This window comes from Camellia sinensis, chromosome 1 (genome assembly GCF_055761805.1).
Source record: "Camellia sinensis isolate YWXY chromosome 1, ASM5576180v1, whole genome shotgun sequence".
Taxonomy (NCBI): Eukaryota; Viridiplantae; Streptophyta; class Magnoliopsida; order Ericales; family Theaceae; genus Camellia; species Camellia sinensis.
The window spans coordinates 56,091,292-56,110,915 of record NC_138961.1 but is presented as its reverse complement, the minus strand read 5'-3'; the positions used below and the strand labels follow the sequence as shown (position 1 = coordinate 56,110,915).

At 34.9% G+C, this 19,624-nt stretch overlaps 1 long non-coding RNA gene across 3 annotated transcripts; it reads left to right on the top strand.

Moving 5' to 3' along the window:
* Nucleotides 1-233: 233 nt before the first annotated feature.
* Nucleotides 234-5,005, top strand: LOC114266150 (uncharacterized). Of its 3 annotated transcripts, none has more exons than XR_014335098.1 (5): nucleotides 234-486; nucleotides 2,916-2,949; nucleotides 3,037-3,114; nucleotides 3,941-4,212; nucleotides 4,785-5,005. It is a non-coding gene; the product is annotated as an uncharacterized LOC114266150 (long non-coding RNA). The 3 variants fall into 3 exon arrangements; XR_014335099.1 differs by having other exon boundaries at nucleotides 2,739-2,949; XR_014335103.1 differs by lacking the exon at nucleotides 2,916-2,949 and having other exon boundaries at nucleotides 251-486.
* Nucleotides 5,006-19,624: the final 14,619 nt, after the last annotated feature.

The following is a 19,624-nucleotide window of genomic DNA, read 5'->3' as shown; positions in this document are numbered from 1 at the left end:
ATATGAAAAATGCTTCGGACTCCACTGGGGGTCGACCCCCAGTGAGGTGGCAAAAAAAAAATAATTTTTTTTTTTTTTTTTTTTGAGTTTCAGTCAGTGGAGGCTTGCCACCTCACTGGGGTCTGCAGCACAATTGTTGTATATATTTTTTCAATTTTATTTTTATATCAATATAATAAAATAAAAAGATTTTCAACTTTTTTATAATTGGTTAGAACGGTGCAGGTCTTCCCACACAGGAAACAAATGGTTGAGATCATTTTGCTCTCCCTCTTTCTCCCGCCCATCACACACACACAAATTCCTCTCCCTCTTTCTCTCCACGTATAGAAACGATTTCCACTTCTCTTCGTTTCTCTCTCTCACTCACTCTCTCTCTCTCTCTCTCGCGCGCGCGCACACACACACATCATACCTTCTCTTCCCTGTTGTCTGACGAATTCGGGCTCACCGTTGTTGTGCTTCAGACGAATCTGATTTTGTAAGGTATGAATCTTTAATTTTTTCTCTCTTCAATCTGAAGTTCGAATTTAACTCGGGAATACGTATTTTCCATTGATATAACACTGAAACATCTACTTTCTCATGGATTTAGGGCATTTTCTCATGGATTTAGGGTTTATTTGATTTAACACTGGTAGTTTCTCATGGATTTAGGGCATTTTCTCATAGAATTGTTTAACACTGAAACGCCTACTTTCTCATGGAATTAGGGTTTATTTGATTTCAAAATCCATATATTTCATGGAAACAAACATTTTGGGGGAAAAAATATTTCATCTTTGATTTTTTTGTTCCCCTTTTTTGAAAGCCTACTACTTAAAATTTCATTTTAATTTGTTTTCCAAATAGCATTATGGGAAAAAATCTTTTTTGTTGTTTTTATTTTTTCCCCTAAAAACCCACTACTTAAATTGGAAATTTTTTTGTAGTTCATTTAATTTGGAAAATGTTTTGGAATCTCACGCAAAGGCCAAGCACAGTGCTAGAAAATAAATGGATTTAGAGAGACAGCTTCTGAGTTCTGATTGGAAAATCTATGCTTAGTCTATTAAGTAATTTTTATAGCACTAAACTTTACTAACTAGTATCTTTTTATATTGTTAGTGTTAATGTCAATTTGGTATAAATATGAAATTGTGGAAAGGTTCTTCCTTGAAGAATGGTTAATAAGGCCTAGTTTGGGAAGACTAAATAAGTGTACTTTTTGACTTTTTATGAAATATGGGTTGGGTTTGGGTTGGGTTTGAAGTGATGTGTTAGAGAGGTGATGTGACTTAAATAAGATGATGTGACTTAAATAAGATAGTGACTTTTTGACTTTTTATTTTTTTTCAATCATGTCAAACTTGGCCTTAGATTGTGACTGGATGCTTCTCTTACTCTTTCCTAAACCAAAACATACATGATTCAATCATAAACTTGTGTGTGTAGGCTAGACCTTAGTACACAGGGGGACAGAATAAAGGACAATTAATTTAATTGGTTCCTCAGCTTGGCCAGCTTAAAAATTTACAGTACCTGTAAGTCTAATTTTATGTGTCTGTTTCAATGCTGCCATGGATTTTTTTCAGTTTGTCTGGATATTTATTAATTCCTTATTCTGAAATAAGAGTAAGATTTTTTTATAATTAATGCCTGCTATTGGGAAATGTTTCCCTAGGAAATGATCTTCTCATCATTTCTGCAAAAAATGATTTTGAATTAGAATCTTACAGGATATTTTGAGCACCAGTTAGGCTTGGTTTGGTATAATTAAAAAAAGTCAAAAAGTCACTATCCTATTTAAATCACATTATCTTATGTAAGTTATATCATCTTTCTATCACATCACTTCAAACCAACCCATACCCAACTCATATTTCATAAAAAGTCAAAAAGTGCACTTATTTAGTTTATCCCAAACAACCCAATTTCATGGAACTGAAGAGCTTTGTCATGCCTACTATGTAGTTATTATAGTGTGATGCATGACTGTTGAAAGTGTCACCACAAATATGGATGTGAATATATGCTTTTTGGAAAATGCTATACAAATAACTTTTTTTTCTCAAGACATGTCTTTGAATTTTTGCTCCTTATGCAGAAGTTGGAGAGGTAGAAATTACATCTCAAATTAAATCTTTTAACCAATTACATGTTACACCTTAAATTGATTCTCTTAACCTTGAAAGTAGAAAAAATCCCAATATATGTATGTATTAAATAAAACCTCTTAATGAGACTCTAAGACAGTGTTTGGTTCACTATAATAAAGTGCAAAATCCTTTACACTTTTCATATTTGGTTGACTAAAAGAATAACCATTATAAAGTGCAATGGGAATCATCATTAACCATTATAAGGAAATGATCATTCCATAGGGAAGTGTAAGTAATAACCATTTCATTTCATCTTATTCCAATGAACCAAATAAAGCATAAATGAGATTGAAGTAATTTAAGTATGACATGTTTATGATAATGTGTTTCAAATATAATTAGTGTTCTGATAAATGATTTGGGTGATTTTGATAAATGTGTGAATTGAGTTTCCTTTTTTTAACATGCAAAATAGTGTTTTGTGATCTTTTATTTTTATTTGAATGCTGAAAATTAGAATTATAGTGAAAGAGAAATATCCCATTGCACTTAAATTACGTGACAATTAAGTAATCAAATAGCCATTGTACAATCCATTGCTATTTAAAACTCAATCTATTGTATAACTCTATTAAATGAGTGATTTCTTCACAACAGGTCTGTGTGTTTTAACCTCTTCAACAATCTTGGAGTTCATATTAATTCAAATGATGGACAACATCCATATTTTTGGTTATGCGTGTTCAGTTTATATTTTATAAATCGGGACTTAATTTCTTACGTATTATTTATAATTTTTCTCATAATCAAATGCTTTTGGATTATTTTTTATAGGTGGATGATATGTTGGAGGGAACAGTAATATTAGGTCTCTATACTCATTTTTTTATTTAATCTAAATTTCATAATATAATTTTTCTTTTACATTTCAAATGCGTTTTCTATACATATACAGGTTCAGTTTCTTCAAAACAGAAATGTCAGTGTTGTGATCCACAATGAATGGGACTTCAATGTCCTCTGTGTTCGTGGAGTAAGCCTACTAATCAAATTTATTTGTTTATCATATTTTTACAATATCTGTAAAGTTTTTGCTTATTTTTCAAAAGGCAAAGGCCAAGGCAAAAGGTAGAGGCAAAGACAAATGATTTTTTGTGAGGTTTTTGAAAGGTTGAAAGGTTTTTGAAGCTAGATTTAGTTGATTTTTGAGTATTTGACTTTTTAGAGTCAAAATGGACCTGTGTTGTGCCTTTATATGCTGTGTTACATGGACTCGCCGGTTTAGGGTAGAGTACCCATATCGACACGACACGACACGACATGTGTACGAGTGTGAGGTATGTGTCAGATTCGGCATAGTTTTCTCGAACACGGTTGACATGAGAGAAGAAAGAAGGGTTGTTGAGAGAAACTTAGGCTCTGTTTGGTACAGCTCTAGAATATGATGTTTGTTTTGGTTTTCAAATCATAATTCGATACTCAAATTTGGGCTTACCGGTCGTCCCACCGGTTGACCAGAACAGTGCATTTTTTTTTTTTTTTTTTGCAATTGACATATGTTAATTTTTATATATTCGAAAAAAATATTTTCTGAATTTTTAAAATTTTTTTATGTGCTTTAATAGAATTTTGAGTTGTATGTTTAGTTATGAGTTGTAAATTTTTGTATCAAATATCATATATCACATCAAAAATTTCTTACTCAATTTAAAACTCTTTTCAAAACTCTTTAACCAAACAAATTTTTCATACTCAAATTATAATTTCAAAATTCACAAACTCAAAATACAATTCCTGCACTCAAATCATATTTAGAAAACTTTACCAAACGCAACCTTACATTGGACCAATGGTAGCAGGAGGTCGCCAGCCTTTGTAGTTGGATTAAAGGCCGCAAGCCTCTCCTCTGTCAGCACAAGCCTTTCGCTGGATGTCGCAAGTCTCGCTACAGAACTGACAAAAATGAGAAAGGGAACTGAGATAGATATGAGAGAGATATGAGAATGAGACTTCATAATTCTTTTTTTATCTCTAGTAAGAGAAGTTATTCAATTCCAAATCTGAGAGGAAGATTGTATCGGAGGTCGCAAGTATCGTCAGAGAACTGACAGATATGAGAAAGGAAACTAAGGCCCCGTTTGTTTCTAGAGATGAAATGGAGGGGATTGATAGTGAGGGGATTAATAGTGAGGGGATTGTTAGTGAGGGTCGTTTGTTTTCAGAGATAGAATGAAGGGGATTGATAGTGAGGGGATTAATAATGAGGGGATTGTTAGTGAAGGGATTGATAGTGAGGGGATTAGTAGTGAGGGGATTCATAGTGAGGGGATTAGTAGTGAGGAATTGTTAAATTATTTTTATATAAAATAATAAACAAATAAAAAAATATAAAAAATTAAAAATTATATTTTAAAAAAAATTTCCAATATATAAAAAATAAAAAAATAAAAAAATTTCTAATCCCCTCACTATTTTTCTAATACCATCTTTACTTCCTCACTACGAATCCCCTCCCCAAGGGTATTAGTAATACCAAGGTATTAGTAGTACCCTCCTTATCTCTCAAAACAAACAAGGTATTAGTTAGTCCCAAGGTATTAATAGTCCCTATGCTATCTCTCAAAACAAACACCTCATATATTAATCCCAAGGTACTAGTAATCCTAATCCCCTTACTATAACCCAAAACAAACGGGGCCTAAGAGAGATATAAAAGAGAGATGAGGATGAGGCTTCATAATTCTTTTTTTTTTTTTTTTTTTTTTTTTTTTAAATCTCTAATAAGAGAAGTTATTCGATTCCAAATCTGAGAGAAAGATTGTATATCATAGAGATATGTTCCTGCTCTTCACATGGCTCGAGATGGTTGGACAGTGTGCATAATTATGATAAGAGGAGATGGATATACACATAATATATATATATATATATATATGTGTGTCGTGTTAGAGATTCTAAAATTTTTATCAAATGTTTCACATAGGTGTGAACTTCATATGGACCCCACATGATGTGGGTCCCACACTGATGCGAGACATTTGGTAAAAAATTTAATAAAACTTTTGGGATGTTTAGCATTTTTCTATATATATATATATATATGAGTATTGTTATTCATATTTAAAAATTAGATATACTTTTTTTATATATCAAAAAGATGATTAGTTAATAATTAAATATTTTTTAATTATCATTAATTTATCTTCTTGACATATCACAAATAGATTTAATTTTTTTATTTTTTTATTAAATCTTTTATTTCTTATTTCTATGATATTCTCGACCTTCAAAACATGATAATGTGAATACAAAATAAAATATTTATTAAAAAACTGTATTCATGCATTTAATTATATTAAAAAAAGTATAAAAATTATGTGGTAATATCATTATTATAAATAAATGTATTTTCAATAATTTTTTTATTTTGAAGTGAATGGGACACTTATCATGGAATAATAAGGATAAAAAATATGTTAATTCTAAAAAATTTATTATTAAATTTAATATATATTTTTTAATTTAATTATTTTCTCAATATATTTTTTTACACATTCTCAATATTAACAAGTGCCATGGGAACCCTTGTTAATATTTGTCTAATAAAAGTATGCTTGAATTTTTTATTTATAGCATTACTAATCTAAAAATATTTTTAATACATTTTATTTTTTAATTTTATATTGTGAATTTTTATTTTTATTTATTTATTTGTTTTTTACAATAGAATTCAATTGAAATAAAGAAAAAAATAAAGATTTTATTTTAAAATGATTGGCTTATTAGGTCTACACAGGCCTCGAGATAATTAGAAAGTATGTACAATTATAGTAGATGGGTATACGGGGAATGGCTTTGGTTGGCAAAGCGGTTTTTTTTTTTTTTTTTTTTTTTTTTTTTTTTTTACATTTTGGATTAAAATTTACAAAAAGGCAAAATAGGTTAAAATAGTTAATAAAATAAAATGTTATATCAAATTCATAATCATTTTATTTTCTCTCACAACAATCACATTTAATTATAAAAAAATCAATCATCTTCTCAAACACAAATATTTTAGCCTAACAAAATAGTCAAAAACATCACATCCAATACTTCTTTTTCTCTCTATTTCTTACATATTTTTTGATAAAAAATTAAAAGTTATTTCAAACATATAATTTTTATTATCTTATATTTTAACTAAAAATTTAAAAATTATTAAAATAATATATTCTCAAGCCAATATTACTTTTCACTATTTAAAAAAAAATACTTTGGTAATGATAGTAAATAAAAGTAATATGCAAATAATAAATTTATTCATAATACATGACATTACCTATTAAGCATAAATTTATAATTAATTTTGGTCTCTTATGCTTATTCTTTATTTTTCTAAATGGTAATTGTGTATAATTTTTTTAAGAAAGAAAAATTATTTTTATCATATTCTCTAATGCTTATTCTTTAGTTGAAAAATGCTTGGGAGCACTAGAAATGGAGCACTAGAAGGACCACTAATGATGTGGCAATGGGCCCCGCCCACTTTCTATGTCTTGTTTCTTTTTGTTTTTTTTTTTTTTTTATCATTTCCAATGCATTAGTGCTATTAGTGGTGTATTTTTTATTGGGAGCACTAGAAATGGAGCACTAGAAGGACCACTAATGATGTGGCAATGGGTCCCGTCCACTTTCTATGTCTTGTTTCTTTTTTTTTTTTTTTATCATTTCCAATGCATTAGTGCTATTAGTGGTGTATTTTTTAGTGGTCTAAATCATTGTTGTCTTTAGTTTTTCTATCTTTTCTATATTCGACATATGAATTTTTTCTCCATATCTAATTTGTATTAATACAAATTTTATTAATTATTTTAATATTATCCTATTTATTACAATTTTCACTTAAAAAATTCAGTATGGTTGAGGCAGCTACTCTAATGTAGGGGTATTGTCTAGTCTGGGGGTATTGTCTAGTCCATATCAAATAGTTTAGTAATTCAAATTGAAAAAATCAAATCAGTAATCATTATAATTAATGAGTAATGTTATATAATAATAATAATAATGTAGTTCGTTGTGGATTTTTGTTTTTAAAATAAAACACCATAAAAAATGAATTTATTTTCAATATGAATAGTATTGTTATATCATTTTATTATGAATAATTTTTTTTATAATTTTTTTTTTAGATGAGAATTTTTTTTTTTTTATAATTTAATAGAGAAATAACAATCACTTCACCCAATGATTTTGTAAAGATATTGCATGATAGAAATAGACACCATACCATACCATGCATCCTAAATTATTTATTTGTAGTAATTATATTATTTAGGGCTTGTTTGTAAAGATGTTATTTTAATAATTCTTTAACTTTTTACAAAAATATATACACCTTTTTGAATGGCTATAATAATAAAATTGAGTAAACAAATTGGGAAATTAATACAAAAGTTAATTGCTTTTTCTAAATTGGAGATAATCAATTAAACTAATACATATGTACTGGACTACCAAAAAAATAAAAATAAAAATACCTATGTACTGGAAAATTATAATTATCCATTGTAATTCGATATGATATTCTCTTTATATTTGTAAATAATTTTCATTGATTAATAAAAAATATTGAGTTAATCAGATTTATAAATTTAATTTTATATAAGTTATTTTTACGTAATAATGTATGTAAAACTTGTGCACCCACCATTTTAAATTGTTAGGACAATTACAAAAATAAAATAATTTTTTTTTAAATTTTAAGCCTTTTAACAAAATAAATCCTGACTTTTAAATTTTGTCAATTTAAGTCATAATCTTTTGATTTATTTTCAATATAAACCATTAGATTACTTCTGTTAAGTAAAATCAAATAAAAAAATAATCTTTTAATCATTAAACTCAATGTAGGTATACATAAAATACTTAAAATATATACAAATTTTCGTTATAGCGCTTATGGCTTAGACTCGCTCCATTGTATGTTTTGGATCCGAATCTTGTTGTCTTTTATAGTTATCCATGTCTTGTTTCCCCTTATATCTCTTTGAGTTTGACTTTTGGGTTGTGTTGATTGCGTTTGGAACAGGTTAGTAGCTTATGTTTTCAAACTTTTGTTGCTCAGATTTTTATTCCTTTGCTCGAGTGGTATTCGTGAACATCCAGTATTTTTGTAGGTTTGCAAAATTACTGGGAGTTTGTATTCTTCACTCGAGCGAAGCTTTTTGTGCTCGAGCGACGACCTCTGTCTGCACAACTACTAGGAGCGTGTATTCTGTACTCGAGCGAAGCTTCTTGTACTCGAGTGGAACAACTTATTGTGTCTGGTCGCTCGAGCAACAACCCTTGCGCTCGAGCAAATTGTGCGTATATCAGTTTGTAAACAGGTCATTTTACATCAGTTTTTCATCTCTCTATCTCTAGAACATTTCAAAACCCTAAGTTGAGATATTTTCTCTCTAAAACTTACATTTTCTCTACAAATACACTAAGATCTAGTGATTTCTTCACCCTACTCTTTTTGTTAAAAAGGTAGAACTCACCTAGAGCTTCGTTTTCATTTGAATAGAGTTGGGTTTCGACTTCATCCAAGTTTCATCCGTGTTTATCTCGCCTTCTAGTTTTGAGGTAGGGATTCTCTACATTCTTTTATGATTTTTATCTAAGCTATTTCTCTTATAAAACCATCATATGATTTTGGAGAATTTTGGACAAACTTAGAGTTTTGGTTTAAAATCAAAAGAACGGTTTTTTAAATGGATGTATTAAAATGGTTGAGAGAGTGGAAATAAGGTTAAGTTGTGATAAAATTATTGATTTAGATACTCAGGATATGTTTTGGAAGAAAATGGGGTTTTTGCCCTAATTATCTCAAATGTTTATTTTGTATAAATAAATGGAATTGGTGTTAGAAATGTAAAATTGGATTGGTATTGATGAGAATGGTAGAGTTGGATATGTATTATCACTCACCCCTTGAGACTTGGAAAGTTTACTTTTATGGAATATAAATTATCTGTTTAGAAATATCTGTTTTAGGCTATTAATGGAAGATAGTTATTGTGATAACTCTGCTTCGTATTATGTTACTTAGGCCAAGTTTGGGAAGACTAAATAAGTGCACTTTTTGACTTTTCTTGTATTATGTGTAGAAAAAGTAGAGAGAAGATGTTGATTGATGTGACTCAAAAAAGATAAAAAGATGAAATAAGTGCACTTTTTTAGTTTAGCCAAACTTGGGCTTAATCTTAATTACGAATGTGATTATGTGTTTGATACGATTTTGAGTGCTATTTATATGAATATATGTGATTTTGAATTTCTATCTGTTCACCGTAGGAAAATCTATTTAACTTACTGCTATGAACTGAAAATTGAAGACCTTATCGGCCACAGAAACCGAAATTGACTACGCCATTGTGATTAGCGTAATTTTTAGAGCCTACGGTGAAATTTAATTGAAAATTTATTTGGATCAAAATAATTAGATTCAAAACGATTAATTAAACACTATTGCTTAGCTCTAATCAAATTTGATTAGGCCATCTTATATAAAGGCCTATATAGCCTTATGTTATTGTTTTAAACTCACTTTCTCTTATTTGGCTAAGATTTATTTAGAGAGAGAGAGAGAGGGCCGGTTCTAGAGAGAGAAGATGAGGAATTATGCATTTTGGTTCAAGATTGTGAATTTGGAAAGCTACACTCAAGATTTAATTAGAATTTGTGAAGATTAAAGCTTCTAGGTGAGTAATCAACCCTTAATTCATGAGTTTGAGTTGTGATTTTGTGAATTGAAGATTAAATGGTAAGTTAGATCATGAATTGAATTGAGTAAGTTGAGATTGAAGTTCATGTGTTCATGCATGAAGAGAATTGCTATGAAACTACATAATCTAGCATGTAATATGTGATTTATGAAAGAATGAGCATTGAAACATACATGCAAGCATGGTTTTGTTGAGTTTCATGGTTATAAGCATCATTGGTGCTATTTGAAATGGAATTGGGGTCAAAGACTAACATGCTTGTTGAATTGATAGAGATATGAATTTGGTATGAAGTTTGAATGCATGGGTTTTGATCATACAAAAGAAATGAGGGTTATTTGAGAATTAGATGATGATTTTGAACAATTTGATGTCATACTCTTATATTCTCATGTAATATAATGTGTTTACATGTTTTTTAACCAAAATCATGAGTTTGGAACCTTTGAACATCAAAATTGAACCTCAAAAACAGTTCTGGAAAACCCAGAATTTGGCATGTCCGCTCAAGCGGGGAAGGAGCGTGAAATGCGAGCTCCCAGAATTTTTGCAGACATTGATGTCCGCTCGAGCGGGGACATTCACGCTCGAGCGGGGAGCCATGTAGTGTGACTTTCAGCTCGAGCGTCCGAATTCACGCTCGAGCATAAAAATGAGATAACCAGTACTTTTGCAGACCATGAGGGTCCGCTCGAGCGGCGGAACCCACACTCGAGCGGGGACCCTGCTTATGAAATTTTGTAAAGGTGTTCTGTGTTTCGTTTTCCATTCTCTTTCATTTCTAAGCACTCTTAGGCATGCATTGAGCATCATAAATGAGTTAAAAGGATAAGAAAGAAGCCTAAGAGAGATGTATGAATTAAGAACGGATTGAATTGTTTGTGACCCATTGTGTTCATGAAATGTATAGGGTCGAGTTCAAGGGCAAATCTACCGGCAGAACACCGTGAGTAATATCTTAGTAAAGATATTTTGAAGTATGTAATTTGTCCAATTGCTTATCCCCATATAAGTCTTATAAGTTGTTAATTTGAATTGTGGACAAATGTTTGTTATGCCATATGGTTGAGCCAAAGGTCGTTGGGTACAATTGAGTGGGCCAAAGGCCGTTTGACATGAATAAATGGGGCAAAGGCCGTTTGACACGAATGAATGGGGCAAAGGCCGTTTGACAAGAATGAATGGGGCAAAGGCCATTTGACACGAATGAATGGGCCAAAGGCCGTTTGATACGAATGATTAGGCCAAAGGTCGTCGGACAGAAACGATTGGGCCAAAGGCTGTCGGATATGAATGAATTGGGCTAAAGGTCGTCGGATATGAATGAATTGGGCCTGAGGCCGTTTGATGTGTTTGGAACCGCAATCGCTTGACCTATATATATATACATATTCTAGATAGAAACATGAATTGGGCCCAAGGACGTCTGATGTATGTTGTTCTAAATACCGTTCGTGTATCTTCTTTATTTGATATTATTCACTGGGCTTTCGCTCACGCTTATTCATGTGTCTATAAGTGAGCCAAGGGAGGTCCAAACCCAGCCTCAGTGAAGTTTGTGTGAAATAGTCAAGGTTTTGAAGAGTCAGCTATACGTCTCACGCACGAGACTTGTTTTCGCCCTTTTGCTATTTTGTTATATTTTGTCATGTTGGCGAGAACTTTGGATTACGATTGTATATAGTTTTGATTGGTTGACCATGACTTGAATGATCTTGTTGTGTAAAGCTTATATGTTAACTTTCCTTGATGTGAGTTATTAATGTATGTTTGTAAAATGTTATGATGTGCCATGTAAGCACAACTCTATGAACAAAAGTTTAAAATTACTTCCGTTTGGCCCCCTTAACTTTGTTAAAATATATCTGATTTGGTTTAAGGCCGTAGGTAATCTCGTGATTACTGGCCGGTTATGTCTTTAACTCGTGATTACTGGCCGGTTATGTCTTTAACCCATAGGGGCGGGTTCGGGTCATGACAGCTATGATTGTTGTAAAATTACATGTGAATTAGGAGAATTGAAACTATTTTCTCATTAATTTACATTGAACATTGTTTCACACTTATACGTTGACGATGTTTGTTGTTTTGAGAAAAATGGTGAATCTGGGAAATATGAATTGAAATGTTGAACTAAGTTGGCCTGAGCGTTCATGGTGAAAGTCCAGAAAACCACACGTATACATGGGTGCCAATCACGCGAACAAAATTTCCGTGAAATGGCAATAGTAGTGCTTGTATAGCTTACGTTTACATGAGTCTCAGTTTACAATTTCCTCCAAACGAAATTTCCAGGAAAGGTTGTATTGTTTTTGAAATTCCCAGAGTGTGATTCACTGCCCTTTTTTTTTTTTATTGAAATGGAAATGATTTATGAATCAAGATATTAACTTGGTATTGTATAGTTTTGAGAATAGATATAATAAATGTTTTGGCATAGGCATAAGCATTACATATGCATTTACCTTATAACTTTGTTAAGATTCATATATTGTGTTAGGTTATTTCTGTTGGGTTTTGGCTTACGCTATATAGGAAAAACATTTCAGGTGCTGATGATATGCTTCCGCCAAGGTAGTAGCTTGGGAGGATTTGAAACAATAGCTTGTTTTTATTGTATTCATTTTGTATAGCCAAGGGCTTTAAATGTATTAGACCTAAAGTCCACTTTTGTTGTAACCAAAAATTATCTTGGAAAGTTGTAAGCCTTTAGGACATTTCTTATCTGTTTAACTTCCATTCTTTTTCTTTATTCAAAACATATGCTATAGATTCAGGGCCAGATATTATAAATGTATACTGCATATGTTTCTTTTTTGTAAACTCAAATGGATTTAATTGAAGATAATTACTTTATTGTTGTTGTCATTTTATTGTTATTGTGGATGAGTTTTTGAAATTTTTGGGGTGTTTCAACTTAGTATCAGAGTGTACTGGGTTTGAATACTTTGGGTACGTGGGAAGTGGTTATTACCGCAATGGGTTTGTCTCGCTTGACAGAGATATTTATATACATAGTATGCTTTTGTGATAGCATGCTTATGTGATTAGATAGGTATGGGATTTAGCTCCTAAGATAATAATTGGATTTACAAGTTACTAGAAGTCCTATTAGAAGAGCACTTGATCACTGCTATTTCTAATTGGAACTCTAATAATGCCGCAGGACGGTCATTTTCTAGAAAGGAAATTCATATGTGTTTTTATGAAGTGAATTATTGTTGTCCATCGTATTAGGATGCGAATGAGTTAGCTTCGGCACATTTGTAAATGTGCTAATCTCATTTGTTACCTTCATTAGGATATCAGGATATGGACGTGGTGGTGGTAAACGTGGTAGGCCTAGAAGAAAGGGTTGGTTAGGCCAATGTGGCCAAACCAGTTGGTTAACAGGTCATGGGCACTTTGTCCCGTGAGATGGCCGGAGCTTTACGGGAATCCATGGACATTCTCAGAGCTGAGAATCAAGTATAGGCCCAAATTGCTAAAGTAGGGTTGTTCTTCTTCAAGAGGGAGTTCTTCTGGTCTAATTTGGACGAGTTTTTGAGTGATCCGAATGAGCTATTTAAGGCAGATGAGTGGCTAGAACAAACGGTGAAGATGTTTGAGATGCTAGGCATCAAAGACAATGGTTTGAGAGTGACCTTGGCATCCTTCCAGCTGAAGAAGGATGCGGGTCAATGGTAGAAGTATGCGCGGGAGCACATTGGGGAACTTAGAAGGCCTTTGTCAACGCCTTTCAGGACAAGTTCTTGCCTCTCACTTCTAAGGAAAAGTTGAGAGACCAGTTTCTAAAGCTCAAGCAACTTAGTTTGCTAGTAGCTGAGTTCGAGGCAGCTTTCACAAGCCTCTCTAAATTTGCACCAGAACTCATGGCAACAAAGAAACGCCGTTGTATCGAGTTCAAGAAGAGATTGAGGACTAGGTTTCTTTTTAAAGTAGTTGGGTCCATGATTAGGGACTACGGACGTCTTGTGGAGGCGATGACTCATCTTGAGACTGTAGTTCAGGCTGATGAGGAACAAATGAGAGGCTCCAAGAGAAGTTAAGAGGTTTAAGGAAAGAGTCAGGATAGTAAGAGGCAAAGAGGTCTTGCTCCATAATAGTCCCAGGCTGCACAGTCTAGGTCCACCTTTCCTGGGTTGAGTTTGGGTTTAGGGAGAGGTAATCCGGGAGGCTTCTCTTGTTACAAATGTGGCCAGCTAAGTCACAAGTCTCCAGCTTGCCTACAGAGAGGAGGAAGACAGTAGTCTGCACCGCTTGCGGCTCGTTCTCACAGCTAGAGTTAGGGGAGAGGTCAACCACCCACTTGTTATCAGTGTGGGCAGTCAGGGCACATGAAGAGGTTTTGCCTTCAGTTAGGTAGCACACCTAGTGCGTCTGGTTTGAGGCAGACATAGAGCTACCAATCTGTACAGTCAGTTCAAGCATCGAGGGCCAATCAAGGAGCCTCTTTGGCTCAGTCAGTACATCAGACGTATGCTCCGAGAGGTGAGCAGGTGGAGCAGAGACCTATAGGGCGTGTGTATGCTGTTACCATGACAAATTTAGTGCCAGTGTCTTTAGTTATAAGATGTACTTTCTTGTTATGCAATTCTATTACTAATGTGTTAATTGATACAGGTGCATCCCATTCATTCATCTCGTCTTCATTCGCGTCTCCACTAAGTGTAGAGTCACCTATTGGTGGTGAGATTGTCTTGGAACAGGGGTGTCGGGGTTGTGATATAGAGGTTGCCGGACGCTGACTTCCTTTTTGCATTTGTATTAATTGATATGTCGAGTTTTGATACTATATTGGGTATGGCCTGGTTGTCATCGTATCGGGCTGTCATAGATTGTTACCATCAGAGGGTTACTATATGTACTTTGAGCGGTGACTGTTTTTATTTCATGGGGGACAGAGCCGATAGAGTTTTATCACCAATGTACGATCCGCGTTGTCGGAGTGAGCTTAGTTGTCTCCTTGCAAACTTCTTGGGTAGTAAGTGTGACGAGATCCAAGTTGATTTGCCAAGAGTAGTTTGTGCATACCCGGACGTTTTCCCTGAGGATCTCACTAGTTTGCCACCCCATCGAGAGATTGAGTTCTCTATTGATTTAGTGCCTAGTACGGTACCGATCCCTATGGCACCGTATAGATTTGCACCCGCTAAGTTGAGTGAGTTAAAGATTCAAGGCTTCATTTGCCCTAGTACTTCGCCTTGGGGAGCACCGGCTCTTTTTGCTAAGAAAAAGGATAGTGCCTTACGGCTTTGCATTGATTACCAGAAGTTGAATCGGATAACTGTTAAGAACAAGTACCCAATGCCTTGCATAGATAATTTGTTTGACCAGTTGAAAGGTTTTTGTTATTTTTTTTAAGATAGACTTGAGATCGGGTTATCACCAGTTGAGGGTAATGGATGAAGATATCCAGAAAACGGCATTGCATACGTGGTATGGCCATTATAAGTTTCTAGTAATGCCTTTTGTGTTAACTAATGCACCAGATTTGATGAACCGAATCTTCTGTGAGTTCTTAGACCGCTTTGTAGTCATCTTTGTTAATGACATCTTGATTTACTCACCCTCCGAAGAGGAACACGAGGAACACCTGCGAGTTGTACTTGAGTTACTTAGAGCCCACAAACTGTATGCTAAATTTGGGAAATGTGAATTTTGGTTAAAGGAAGTTCAGTTCCTAGGCCATGTGGTATCCAGGGAAGGGGTAACTGTAGATTCATCCAAGATCGAAGCAGTACAAGATTGGAAACAACCTAAGAATGCTTTTGAGATCCGTAGTTTCTTGGGGTCAGCCGGGTATTACCGTCGGTTTGTGAAAGATTTCTCTAAATTAGCCTCACCATTGACTAGACTAATGAGGAAAGAAATCAAATTTGTGTGGAGTGAGACTTGTGAGAAGTCATTTCAAGAGCTTAAGGTTAGACTTACCACTGCTCCAGTGTTAATTATTCCAGAGGGGTTTGGGTTATTCAGTGTATTGTGATGTTTCATGAGAAGGTTTGGGTTGTATTTTGATGCAAGGGGGAAATGTAGTAGCCTATGACTCATGTCAGTTGAAAACACATGAGAAGAACTATCCTACCCACGATTTAGAATTGGCAGCTATGATCTTTGCCCTGAAGATTTGGAGGCATTACCTTTATGGTGAGAAGTTTGAGGTGTTTTCTGATCACAAGAGTCTGAAGTACCTGTTTTTACAAAAAGATCTAAATTTGAGGCAGATAAGGTGGATAGAGTTTAGGGAAGACTATGAATTCAAGTTACACTATTATCGGGAAAAGGCCAATCTAGTAGCCGATGCCTTAAGTAGGAAATCTATTAGCAGTGTAGCTTGTATTGCCATCCGAGAATAGGAGATTTTAGGTGCTATTGGTGAGTTTGACTTGTATCTTAGTGAGTTTGTTGAGTTTCAGTAATTGTATAACCTATGCTTGTAAGCCGAGTTATAAAAGCACAGAGGGGTGACCTTGAGGTAGAATCCCTCTGAGAGAAGATCTCTAGTGGAAAGGTAGGCAAGGGCTTGAATGTGTGTTCTGACTCGAGTGTTAGATACCTTGATCGTCTTTTTGTGCCGAAGTCTTACCAAGAGGAAGTGCTCTGAGAATTTCACAATTCACGCCTTGTAGTGCACCCGAGAGGCACAAAGATGTATCACGATCTTAGTCATCAGTTTTGTTGGAAGGGGATGAAAAAGGATGTAGCCATGTTTGTGTCGAAGTGCCTTGTCAACAAGTGAAGGCCGAGCATCATAGGCCAGCGGGTTTGTTACAATCCTTGCCTATAGCCAAGTGGAAGAGGGAGCATGTCACGATGGATTTTGTTATGGGTCTTTCAAGGACTCAACGGGGTAATGACGCTGCTTGGGTGGTAGTTGATCGATTGACCAAGTCAGCATACTTTGTACCTATGCGCACGAATAACTTAATAGAGTTTCTAGCCAACCTTTACATTAAGGACATTATTTAACTTTATGGGGTCCCTGTGACTATCGTTTCAGATAGAGATCCGCGTTTTATGGTTCAGTTATAGCAGAGCCTACAGAATGCCTTGGGCACTAGGTTGACTTTTAACACTGCCTATCATCCCCAGAGTGACGGGCAGCTTGAGCGTACTGTTCAGATTCTTGAGGACATGCTTAGAGGTTGTGTCCTTGACTTTAAGGGGTCGTGAGAAAGGCACTTGCCCTTAATGGAGTTTGCCTATAATAACAGCTTCTAGTCGAGTATTGCTATGGCACTATTTAAGGCCTTGTATGGTCGACTGTGTAGGTCTCTTGTGTGTTGGGCCGAGGTGGGTGATACACCTATGTTGGGTCCAGAATTGGTTCGGAAAACGACGGAGGAAATTGCACTTATCCGTAAAAGGTAGGTTACGACTCAGAATCATCAGAAGAGTTATGTCAACTGTAGGAGAAGACCGTTATACTTTGAGGTAGGAGATCACGTCTTCTTGAAAATATCACCTAGACGGGGTTTGATGAGGTTTAAGAAGAGCGAGAAATTGTCCCTTAGGTTTATTGGACCTTTTAAGATCCTAGAACGGATTTGGGAGATAGCTTATCGTTTGGCATTGTCGCCACAACTTTCAGGGATACATGACGTATTTCATATATGTATGCTTCGGAAGTATGAGCCGGATCCATCACACGTGTTGGATTGGATTGAGTTAGAGGTTGACGAGGATGCCTCGTAAGAGGAGAGACCGGTAAGAGTCTTAGATACTCGAGACCAAGTCTTGCGAGACAAAACAATTTCTTTGGTGAAAGTGTTATGGCTAGGAGTGGGCAACGGTTTATCCAATCCACACAACCCGCTCAAATCGACCCTATCTGCACAAATCTGACCCTACCCGCACACATAAATAGGGTGGGTGCGGGTCTATTTTTTCGCCTACAATTGGGTTTGGGTCAGACCCGACCCTATCTGCACAGATCCGTATCCGTCTGCCAATTATGTTTAAAATTATAAATAAATAAAAAAATTCTCCACTCCCAATTTTTTTTTTTGTTTTGAACAGAACCCACTCCCAGATTGATCCAAAAAAATCCTCTTTGGTCCTCCTCTTTCTCTCTCTACCCAGCTCTTTCGCTCTCTCTCATCTCGCCATTGTCTTTCTTTCTCTCTCTCTCATCTTACCTAACTCTCTCTTTTCTCCTCCACATCTCCGTCACCACCACTATCTCTCGCCTCCTTACTCGCGGTCTCTTTTCTCTCCTCCTCATCGCTATTTCTCTCATTTCGTTGTGACACCATCGTCTCTCACAAATCAACCCTGGCTTTCTGTTGTTCCTCGCTGTCGTCGTCTCTCGCCGCCATCCCCTCATTTTCTCCTTGTCACCATCGCCAATCGCAAACTAGATCTGGATATTTCCAGATCTAGAAGATGTAGAAACTGCACACAAAAAAAAAAAAATGTTTCATTACACAAGGAATGAGTCCTATATCTGAAATCCCCCATCATTATTTATTTATGCTTTGCTGATTTGATTGTGGGTTTGCTGATCTTATTTATGTTTTGCTTTATTTTATTTATTTATTTATTTTTGGCCCAAAAACATATCTTAGAAAGTGGGGAAAGCCCCAAAGCCAAGAATAAAATTTTCAAAAAATAAAAATTTAAATTTAATTTACAAATCGCCCGCATCCCGTCTGCACAACCGCATGACCCACCCCGTGCAATCTATAACCCCCATTGCGGGCGGATATGGTTCCATTTTTTCCTAACCCCCACTCAATCGAGCGGGGCCAACTCGCCATCCGAACTGCGCATAACCGATCCGTGAACATCCCTAGTTATGGCGATACCACGGGGTTGAAGAGGCCACTTAGGAGCGTAAGGCGGAAGTCTGAAAGAAATATCCGAACCTATTCATTGATATTTGAGCATGTATTGGAAACTTTGTTATGTTAATGTAATATAAACATTGTATATGTTTGGAAAATATGAATTATATATTCAGTATTGGAAATTTGTTTATTGTGTTGATAGGAGAAGATGACTGGTGGATGGGTCGTGGTGATGAATTTAAATTAATATGATGGTTGTAATTGATTTAAACTTGGTTTTAAAGTTTGGCTTAAATTTCAGGGACGAAATTGTTTAAAGGGGGATGTTATAGCGTTTCTGGCTTAGACCCGGTCCATTGTATGTTTTGGATCCGAGTCTCGTTGTCTTTTATAGTTATCCATGTCGTGTTTCCCTTTATATCTCTTTGAGTTTGACTTTTGGGCTGTGTTGATTGCGTTTGGAACAGGTTAGCAGCTTGTATTTTTCAAACTTTTCTTGCCAGATTTTTGTTCCTTCGCTAGAGCGAAGTTTTTTACCCTCGAGCGGTCTTTGTGAACATCCAATATTTTTGCAAGTCTGCAAAACTACTGGGAGTTTGTATTCTTCGCTCAAGCGAAGCTTCTTGTGCTTGAGCGACGACCTTTATCTGCAAAACTACTAAGAGTGTGTATTCTGCGCTCAAGCGAAGCTTCTTGCGCTCAAGCAGAACAACTTATTATGTCCGGTCGCTTAAGCGACAACTCTTGCACTCGAGCGAACTGTGCATATATCAATTCGTAAACAGACCATTTTATATCACTTTTTCATCTCTCTCTCTCTAGAACATTTCAAAACTCTAAGTTGAGACACTCTCTCTCTAAAACTCACATTCTCTCTACAAATATACCAAGATCTAGTGATTTCTTCACCCTACTCCCTTTGTTAAAAAGATAAACCTCACCTAGAGCTGCGTTTTCATCCGAATAAAGTTGGGTTTCGACTTCATCCAAGTTTCATCCG